Source organism: Pezoporus flaviventris, unplaced genomic scaffold, assembly GCF_033815535.1.
Source record: "Pezoporus flaviventris isolate CSIRO_AGI_PZ_B2104156 unplaced genomic scaffold, CSIRO_AGI_Pfla_v1 ptg000002l, whole genome shotgun sequence".
Taxonomy (NCBI): domain Eukaryota; kingdom Metazoa; phylum Chordata; class Aves; order Psittaciformes; family Psittacidae; genus Pezoporus; species Pezoporus flaviventris.
In genome coordinates, this window is record NW_026892550.1 from 62,888,819 (window position 1) to 62,899,726 (window position 10,908).

Consider the following 10,908-nt stretch of genomic DNA (forward strand, 5'->3'; position numbering starts at 1 on the left):
CTCTTACCTGTTACAGTTCTAGAGTCTGACATGAAGAAAACTTGCTTTTTATCACTAAAATTCAGCAGATGTGATTCTGATCGCACTTGAGGAGTGAATTTGCTCCTGAAGTAGGAACTATTTTTGTGATTTTCAAAGAACCAAGCTAGAAATTATGTAACCTTGGCAAAGCAGACATATTTTTATGGTGGGAAAAAGCTCGTGTTTCTATGCTTCTTGGTGGTAAGAAACTAAAGATACTGGTTTTGTATATTTGATAAATGAATTTATGTTAGCATATCTCTGCAAGTCAGTGCTGAATAAAATCCAAAGGGGATATGCACATTTTTATAAATACATGGATCAGTTGGTATTGTATCTCCCTTTAAAAGGAAATCAGATCAAACACTGCTGTCATCATCTGTTTCTAAGAGTGCAAATGACCTATTATTTGAATCTCCATAGGAAAATGTGCAGTGCACCTGTTTCTCCCCGTTCAGTCAGCTTTCCATGAAATGTAGCTTGTCCTTCAAAGGCCATATACCAGTCATGGTGCATAAGAAGAAGATAACCTAGCTAAAGTTACATAGTCCTGTCCAAAGGGTTTGTAATTTGTGTGACAAGAGAGAATGGGAGGTAGAGGAGGAGATAGTTTTAATTGATAAACTAACAAATCTGATACAAATCTTTTTGAGACAATAAGCTAGGTTCCTATTGAATTCAGCTGGAGATGGAGATGCACATGTTTCAGAGACTCTTGTGGATAACTTCCATGTTGAACCTGTCTTGAGGGCCTTCTATATGCTACAGAGGACCAGGGTGCTGATGTATTTAACTTTCAGTCTGGTTCATACTAACTTGGGCCCTGAGGTGGTGCTTCATGACAGTGAGGTTCCCAAGAAAAAGAACACAAGGTATGAATGGAAACTTAAAGAGAAAGAAAATTCTTTTCTTTTTCTTAACATAGCCTTCTGGTTCTTTTCCTTAAAAAGTAGTAAGTGAAATGGTTATTTATCAAATCTAGATAGATACAACGTACCTAAGTACAACTGGAAAATACCTTGATCACAGTGACCTCCCCTCCAACAAGAAAATCCTGACCCTACATCAGAAGCCTTCAAAGCCATTACTACTTGGCCCATTGCAAGGTTGTGGACTGAGACAGGGAGTACTTTTAGTTCATTTGTAGTAAACATCAGGCAGTTTGATAAGTAATAATCCTGGATCTTGATCATGAATAATCCCTGATAATTGATAATCCTGTAGCAGTTTGATATTACCACATGTTGTTGATAGAGTGCTCAGTGGCAAATGACATACAGATGGAACAAATCATCTGTGATGCATTTTTTTATCACCATATTCATTTTTGTGTGATGTGGTTAGGTTTTAGTATATGAAGGCTCATTTTTTACAACCTTTTGTTTTTTTTTAATTTTGTGCCAAGTTATTTTTTCCTTCTCTATCATGATCAAACATTGTGTTAGTATCATATAAACACTACAAGTGATAGTAATTTGGATGATTTTATTACAAATGTTACCGTGTAGTTTCCTTTGTTCCTTCTATTTATATGTCTGATGAAAGTCTATAGTGGCAGAGTGATTTACTAAATGTGTCTAAGGATTATATGATGCTTATTAATCAATGCCCCATGTTTCTATTTTACCAGCAAAATGTGAAGTACAGAAATTCAGTATAGGAAATATAATGAAATTTCCTTAAATCATATGGAACGTAGCTATACTAAACGTAATAGATGGTAGAATAAATGGATGAAATAAACTGAGTTTATCTGCCAGCAGGCAGAAGTCAGTTAATCAAGAAAGTACATTTACCATATTTCTGTTTCTGCTATCCAGAAATGAAAACCCAGATAGAAAAAAAACAACAAACCCAAACCCAACCAAAACATATCTAGTAAGAAAATGCTTCTTTTTATAGACATTTTATTTCCCCTTTCACAAATCTCTGTAATCCTTTTCAGTGGTGTGTGTAGGTGTTTACAAATACTCTGAAGGGGCACCTCCTGGAAGAGCTTCCGGCAGCTGGGAATCGGCTTCAGTGCACACAGCAATGTTATCAGTGCTGTAGGTTTAACCACAGCACTTCATGCTTTCAGAAAGCAATATTCACACAACTTGTCAGGATAAACTTTGTATTATGCATTAGCTGTTAGGAAAGCTGGTACTGGAGCGAGAATGCAGTCTCCATACAAATATCACTTTCTCCCTTTCCTGGCCTTCTCAGAATGGTGGAAACAGAAATATTTGCAGTTTTCCCCGAAGATTTCAAGCGACTGCAGCAAATCCTCAATTTTCTTCTTGTCCTTACATTTTTGAGGGTAGTGAAGAGAAGGACTCTAAAAATTAAAATTTTGTGAGGTAGTGTAAACATTCAAGTATTACGGGATCAAATTTATTTTTGGACTCTACCAGTAATTCTTTGTCCATGACGCACACAGACCAGGTTATCTGCAGTTGCCTACAGTCATGTTTTCCTGCTTCCAGTTCAGACAACTAAAACCCTGCTGAGTACTTCCCTGGCAACCCTCCTTCACGTAACCAGCTGCTGCTGCGGTGACCACTTTTATGTGACAACTGTAGGATTACAGCACAGGAGATACAGTTGTGTGCCTACAGCCTACTACAATGAGATAAAATTGTCAGTGTTCACTTAGGAAATGTTGATGGATACATATAATCCTTGTGAATACAAAGAATATCTCTGAAGACACAACTCAAGTGTCACTCATGAATACAGTGACCTCCTGAGGAGGTGGGAAGGTAGCTTCAGATGGTACTAGCTGTCCCTTTCATTGTAACTGGCACCCTCTACTATGTTGAAGGAAAGGCTGGAATAGATACACATAACGGCCATAATGTGGGAGAGTGCAGGAAGAAACACTTTGCAGATTCCATACAGGACCCAGAATGACATCATTTTTGTTCTGCAGACACTTTAAGTGCAGCATGGAGATGTTGTGAAATAGACTTTGCTTGCAGGCTGCTGAGGCAGAATTGCTGGATTGAGAGCTGGTAATGGGAGAAATAGCTGGAATAATATGAAACCCTAAAGTGTAGTAACAGGATGTATTTCCTAATGTAAAAATTTTATGATGGCTGTTTCTCGGAGCAGGATGAAATCCCAGTTGAATTGCAATTGGCATTTTGTTATAGCAGCTCATCCTGATTTTCTCATAAACTAAGACAGGGTTGTTTTGGTTGAGGGTGAACAGTCCCCAGAAGGGAAGAATGGCACTAACACACTTCTAGCTCTAAATCAGAGACAATTGCCTGTTGTCCTTCTTTAAGTGGAATTTTATTCTAATAGCATTCAATCCTTCTGACTTCCAATTTTTTCCGTCCAGATAATTTGAAAGAAGCACGTGTACTCAAAGCTAATAAAACATTTTATTGAAACAGTTTTTATAAAGAAACACAATTTTATCTGGTATTTCTTCTCCTCTCCCCGTTATATCTTTTACTTTGAAGAAACTTTCTTTTAAAGAGAGGAGAAATCTTTTGGAAAACATTTAAATGTCTTATCAAACAGCTGCAGAATGAAGTGTCTTGGGTTTTACTGGTATTTAAAATGTCTTTGCATAAATTAATGTAATGGAACATTTATAATTTATTTACATGATTTGATTGTGAACTTGCGTTACAAAAATCATGATTAATTGAAAAAATTGCAATAACCTGCCTTTTTTTTCCAGCTTGGAATTTAAATATTTCATTTTCCAGTCACCACTATGTACTCTTACTTTAGAAAGAGGAAATATGGAAATGGGAAGGCATGGCTGCTAAACTGTCTGGGACACCTCTTTAAATTTATTTCTTTTCGCATAGTTTCCATCAGTTGTGATTACATTTGGGTTTGTTGCGATTTAGAGCAAAGGCCATACTTGATCATGGCAGCTCGCTATATTACACCAACAGCAGCAAAATGTTGACTATCACAAAATCAGACCAAAGCCCACAGTACTTACCCGTGTTTTTGTCTCTCTGCTGCTCTGTGCACTCCCACCAGCCTGGCCCTTGGAGATTATTATAATTTTGCCAGTCCTTCCACATTCAGACTGAGTCGGTTGCAGCCGCCCCAGTGGGTTTACCAATGGGAATTTTCAGGGGGGCTCTGCACTCTCTCATGCAAACAAGCACACAGCAAAAGTTTGTGCATGACCTAGAAAAACTACCTCAAAGCTGCGCAGGCAAATACGTAAAGCCGAAGCTGGAGCTGAGACTAATTAATCTGGTGCGGTGACTCCAAACGTCAATTAGCTGGGAATAAATTTTAATCCCTGCTTGAACCAGGCAGGATTTAATTTGGTATCAAGAGGTGACAGGCTGTATCGTTCATTTGCCACACTTTCTGTTCTGGGAAGAGGCTTATTATATTAAGCCCTAATCTTTTTGGATTTTGCACAGACCCAGTCAGCCTTGTTTCTGGAATACAAGTGAAGCTGCCTAGGACAAAGGGTGCTCAATGTTATTTCTTCATTTTTGTTGGGTGCCACCCTTGTCAGTAGCATCACTCTGCACCCTAGTTTGTGTACTGATTTGAGGTAGTCAGCCTTCCACCACTGGAGTGCATGCTGCAGTCTGAGAAGCACAGTCTCAGCAAAGCATGGAGGCTGCCACAGCTTGTCCTTAAAGGGCTGGATGCTGCTAGTCAAAGCAACAAATATACACCAATAAAAGGCATATTAATGCAAATTTTAACTTAAGTCATATGTTTATTCAGTATATATAGAGAAGCAAATTATTCTAGAAGCATCTGATCTGACTTCTCCTCAGTCTGAGCAAGAGGCCTTACTGGCCTGTCAGTCCTGGTTTCAATGCTGTCCAAATCACATTTAGACTCTCTTTTTCTGCAGAACTGGGGAATAGTAATTACTGTGCAATTGAATGTAATGTCTTGGGTTGTGAAGGGCAGAAAAATATTAACCACAGTTGGCAGAACAGCTGGGACTTGAACAATTAGCCTTTGGTCACATAGATAAAACTCTTTCCCTCCAAGCTGTAAGACATTTTGAGGGGGATTAGTTCCTCATTCGCATTTTGCTTTGCAAAAATTGTGTGAAAGTTGCAAGATTATATATAGTGACAAAATAGCCTATAGCAGTGATCAGAATTACGTTACCCGTGATGAATAAAAAATGACAACACTGCCTGAATGTGGCCTATTTCATCATGAGGAATCCAGAAATTGCAAACGCAAAGTCTAATCTCCGTCCCTCTGATATTTATGGTGAAGGAGTCATCACTTAGCTAATGTAAGAACAGGCTACTTGGAGAACCAGCGTACAATCTTCTGCTGTACTTTAGCCATTAGATGTTTGAAATGCTGTAAAATCCAACAGTTCATGGCCTCACTGCATAGCTGTGTAAGACAGCGGTGGGGAAAATCCCAAGCACTTCAGACTGCAGACGCAACAGGCCCGCCACCTGCAGTCCCCTCAGGGTACCTGTGCTAGGCTGCTCGCACTTGACAAAATCTCTGTAAAATAACACATAGTATTTGATTCAAGGCTTTGTGGGAGATGTTTTCTTTTCCTTTGATTATTGTCGAACCTGTCAGGGCCAGAGGAGGCAGCTGTGAATACAATTTGTGGGGTTATGGGCCCAAGCTAAGTGACCTGGAAAAGCTTTTGCATTAGCACCTGCATGCAGAGTTATAGGAGGTGGACTAGGGTAAAGGCCTGCGTGCGTGGCTCTGGATGGTTTCTGGGGTGTACAGTAGTCTGCAGATCATATGGGATGATCTGGATGATCTTCTGGAAGTTGCAGTAATTGATAATTTGCCCTCATTTTATTTGAGGTTTAATTTTTAACCTCCAAAATGGCCTATGCTCTGTAGGGCAAAAAATAAAAGCAACTATTAGCCATACAAATTCCTGTATCGTTTTGTTTTTCTGATTTTTATCCTCTCCAACAAGTACAGCATGGCATCATGTATCTTAGTTGGCTTCTTTTGAAATCAGGCACCTTCAGCAACTCGATGCCCCTTTCTCACAGCACTGAGGAAGTGATTCATTACTGACTGGGAGAGAGGACACTGTGCAATGGGTATCTGTTATAACTTGATTTCTCTGTGCTGGTTTATTTGCTATTTTTCTAAATAAGAAACATTCCCATGGAGTGGGAGTGGTGTCAGTTTTGTGATCAGATGCAGCCTGCAGCAAAATAAACATGGAAATGGTAAGGAAGACCTTATGTTTACTCTCTGAAGCTTTTAGTTCAGTGTAAGATAAAGGTCATTCTGGAGAAACATGTCAAGATTTCTAGTGAGGGTGGCAGACATCTAACATAACCAGAGAACCAGGAGGTTTAAAAAGGAGTTAAAACTACAAGGGAAAAAAAAAAATCTGGAAGTATTTTTAGAAATCTGAGAGTTTGATATTTGAACGTAAGGACAATCAGACTGCCCATCTGAAGTGGGCAGTATACACACTGCAGAAAGCTTTGAGTGTAAAATGATCTCTCCTGTTAGAGAAATGCTCTGTTTAGAAATGCAGCAGTACGAACCCAGCCTTCTCCCCCCCCTTGTGTTTTGCAACCTCCTTGGTAAAGTGAGATGATACTTAGCAGACACTTACATACTAGATTAAAAAAAAAAAAAAAAAAGCAAGCATATAGCTGAAAGAACAAGCCTTAACAAATACAAGTGATAATACCAATTTCTGAATCACTTCCTGAAACCTCATTTTCCTTTGAGGTGTCTCATTCCTACTGAAATTGGAAGAACTCAAATGAAAGTTATTACGGAGGTCACTGTAATCAGGAAGTGTAAATTTAAAAAGAGCCCTTTAAACATTGAGAGTGTAAAAAGTGCTTTTCATCACATATCCTCCCAACGCTCCGCATTGCCCAATTCAGAATAATGTGCATTTTCTTCTTTGGTAGGCAAGGTTTTAGAGTTTGTGTACTAACTGGTACACAAAGTATGAGGGCAAGCAAAGCTCTGATTCTGAAGCTGTTGGCTTCTTATCTGGTAGGCAGATATGCAGGATCAAAAATTCTCTGGGTTTGGAGCACTAAATGGATGAGAACTGGACATGCAGCATCATTTTCTTCTACTTGACAGAAGATTTGGTGGAAAGTTGCCCTTGGTCATCAGCCTAAATCAAATCAGTAGTTCAAGAGTCTCTTTCTTGTTCTAATTTTATCAAAAGAGCACCACCATGACTTGCTAGTTGCTACTCTTTCTCACTATGCAAAGATAAAAGGTAAAATGACAAAGCAGGGTGCCCTTCTAGGGGCAGTGGCTTGGCTGGTGTCGTGGTTTAAAACCAGGCAGAGGGCTCGTTCACTCACTCCCCCCTTCTTGCCCTCCCCCTACTCCCGGAGGGACGGAGAGGAGAATTGAAAAGAATGCAACTCCCACGGGTTGAGATAAGAACAGTTTAGTAACTAAGGTATAACACAGATCACTACTGCTACCACCAATAATAATAATGATAAAGGAGATAACAAGGGAAGAGAATACATCAGGTCACCACCAGCCAACTGATAACTCGCCGCCCCCCCCCCCCCCAGCCCGATCAAGCACCGACCCATACCTCCTCCAAGCCTGCAGTCCCAGTCCTTCCGGGTAGCTCTCAGTTACATCCTGGGCATGACGTGCTGTGGTATGGAATACCTCTTTGGCTAGCTTGGGTCAGGTGTCCTGTCTCTGCTTCATCCTGGCGTCCCTCCTCCCTGGAAGAGCATGAGGCTCACAAAGTCCTTGTATAAACCAAAACATCATTGTTATCAGCTCTGTTCCCAAGCCAAAAGTCAAAACACTGCACTGCACCAGCTACCAAGAAGGAGAAAAATGACTGCTACTGCTGAACCCAGGACAGCTGGGAGCATTGGCTGAACTGTGACTGATGTTTACTTCTTTTTTAAATGCAGAAGTAAGCATGATCTGCTTCACTAGCTGGTGTAAAGGCCTTCCACGAGAAAAGTGGATAAAGAACATGTAAGAATTTGGCTTGGCACTTCCAGAGGATGCCTCTGACATTTGAAACTGGATAATGCAATTCAGAAAGGGTGTTTACAAGCTGATCATGATACAGCTCTCATCAGCTTGGGTCAGGCTTGCATTTCCCACCTTGTAGATGTTTATTTATTTATAATCTGACAACTTTGAGAAGCCTATAATGGTATGGTAATATTTCTGAATAAGCAGATAATGACAATTTTACTATCTTTACTTCATATTTGAGATGAGCTCCTAAAATCAAACTTGCTCTTAGGGTCTGCTTGAAAAACACAGGCTTGTGCAGTGGGCACTTTGCACCCTGGCTGCCGGGGTTTACCTCTCTTTCCCCAGCAGGAAACTAAACTATTTCAAGTGTTAGTAAAAAATTTCTTCTGGAAGGGCCAAAGCAACTGAGCTTCCCCAGCAAGCTGCTAGGTCAACTTTGGGCACTCGCTCCTCCATTGGTACCCCTCATTGCTCTCAGGTGCCAGGGCTCTTGCACCTATGCCTCTTCACAACTCAGTGGTTCCAACTGATCCTGCCAATGTTTTGAGGGTGGTCCTACTTAACTTTTAAATTAGGATGGGGGAGAGAGGTGAGAAGGGTGAAAAGGCAATCATTTCAAGACTGCTTTCTTGAAATGAAGCTGTAAAAGGATTACATTTGGATGACAGATCCCATGTCTGGGCACAAGTGGTTCCAGGAGCTTTTTGTCTGTATAGGAGATGACTTCTCCATGGCTTAGGACAGGTAATGTGGCTTCACTGCCACTTCTAGGACTCTAGGAGTGTGGCTGGGTGCAGGATGGAACAGCTAAGATTATCAGGGCATGCTTGTCCTGGTGATGCTCTTACTTGCAGCTTGATGATGGAACAGTCTTAAGAAAGCTCTAAAAGATGACTGAGAAATGTGTGACATTTCTGGCTTAAGAAGAAATAATAAAACATTAGAAAGCTACATATGCAGGCACTGAAAATGTGGACTATGGTGCCTGAATGTGTCATTAGGCAAATGGTATCAGTATGTATGATTTCCATGCTTTTTTTCCGTTTCAGATTGATAAGCATTGTATTCAGTTATTCACCAAAGTTAATAAAAGGTGCTGGTAGCAGGCTTCAAGACTCAATTCCTGTATTCACAGAAGATATTCAGCAGAGGTAGTGGCAATGTTCACTTCCCCTTGATAGTTCTTTCATAAGTGCCTTTATGCTCAGTCGCCATCTCTTAGATGTTAAAGGGCAGTTCAGTCATGATGTTTATTGAATCCTTGCCCTTTCTACTTAAATTGCCTACAGGGAAGGCGACTAATTCTGGCTTCCTGGGATGTAAGCAGGAAGGACTGTTTTTTAAGCACCTTTTTTTTTCCCTCCAAAAACTCTATGATTTATAAAAATGTTTTTCATTTTGCTGAAAACTTTCTCTACTACAGTAATTTCCTTATGCTGAAGCATAGATTGTCATGACCAAATACTCTGCCGTTTTACAGAGGTGTTTTTATTAGGAATAGCTCCTGAGTGGGCCATGAGACTGTCTTCCTGGCACAGAGACAAGAAATGCTTACTTCCAACCTTGCACCCAGCATCCTCAATCACATAATGATGGAGAGTAGAGCTCCATCCCTCCAACACGCTGACTCATGTACCTCTGCTCAGCACATAAGTCAGGGGCATTTACGTCCTCCGTGAAGCATAAAAATACCTTTTTTTTTTAATAGCTCACAGGCAACAATATTTCTCCTCCTGCAACTGGTCATGCACCTAGAACAGAATCACATTCTTAGCAGTTAATTTTAGGAAGGAGAATAAATACGGGGCTCTCAAGATTATCTGTATATTTAGCATCTTGATATACTTAGGTGTGTTCTTAATTGTTCATTCTTTGGCAATGGTAGATAAATGGCTTTTTTTTTTTTTTTTCTTTGTGAAGTAACAAGACTTTCATTTGAACAGCTTGTTGCTCCTAAGAAAGTGACTGTAGAGAAAAATCACTTAGAATTCACAGAATCATAGGATGGTTTAGGTTAGAAGAGACCTTAAAAATCATGCAGTGCCAAACCCCCTGCCATGGGCAGGGACACCTTCCCACTAGGCCAGGTTTCTCAAACCCTGTCCAACCTGCCTTGAACACTGCCAGGGGTGGGACATATACAGCTTCTCTGGGCAACCTGTGCCAGATCACAGAAGGCTAGCCTGTTCCTGGCTGGATTCCACTTTCTGTGGTGGGTTTATATGTTTTGCACAGTTAATCTGGGGCCAAGCAACAATTAAGCAGAAGGGATCTTCCTTATAGTAATTAATTACTGCAATAGCCTTGTGCAAAGCACACTGTAGCAGGAGTTATATACCAAGCAGCAGGTTCCTATCCCACAAACTGCAGGATTTTAGAGAACACATACACAAAAAAAAAATAGATAACACAGAATGTTGAGGGCTTGTATTAGCTGAAATCTTATGTGGGATCTTAGATAAATGGAGTCCATTTCATTCACTGTAGTCTGAAGAAAAGATCAGGAAAGATCCAGGTCACCGTTGCTCAACTTTTTTTACTAATAGTGCAAAGCGGGTATTAAAAGATAACCATTTAGATATAATAGCTTTTTTTATTTGCTCTGCACTGATTTAGCATTAGTAAAAACAGATGTACTTCTTGTTTTCTGAAAGTAGCAGGAGCTGTGGTGTTTTCTTGTCCTCCTCTTTGGAGTTGCTTTCCTTCTATTTTCACAGCCATAGTTCAATACGGACTTGACTGCCCCTCAGTGTTGAACCCTGAGCCAGCCTAACCAAAAGGAAGCACGTTACCATGGTGAATATGAGGCAGAAACCACCTTTCCACTGAGGGAGATTTCAGGAAAACCAGCAAATCAAAGAGAGCACTGAGGCAGCAGTTCTGGGAGTATGGTCACCTTCTCCACAAGGAACTCTATGTTGTCTCATAGATCATCCATCTAGCCTGGACCTG

General features: G+C 40.4%; 1 long non-coding RNA gene across 1 annotated transcript; it reads left to right on the forward strand.

The window, feature by feature from the left end:
• The first annotated feature begins 7,881 nt into the window (after positions 1–7,881).
• On the forward strand, positions 7,882–9,706 carry LOC133275690 (uncharacterized). Its single transcript, XR_009745656.1, has 3 exons — positions 7,882–7,947; positions 9,006–9,107; positions 9,439–9,706. It is a non-coding gene; the product is annotated as an uncharacterized LOC133275690 (long non-coding RNA).
• Positions 9,707–10,908: the final 1,202 nt, after the last annotated feature.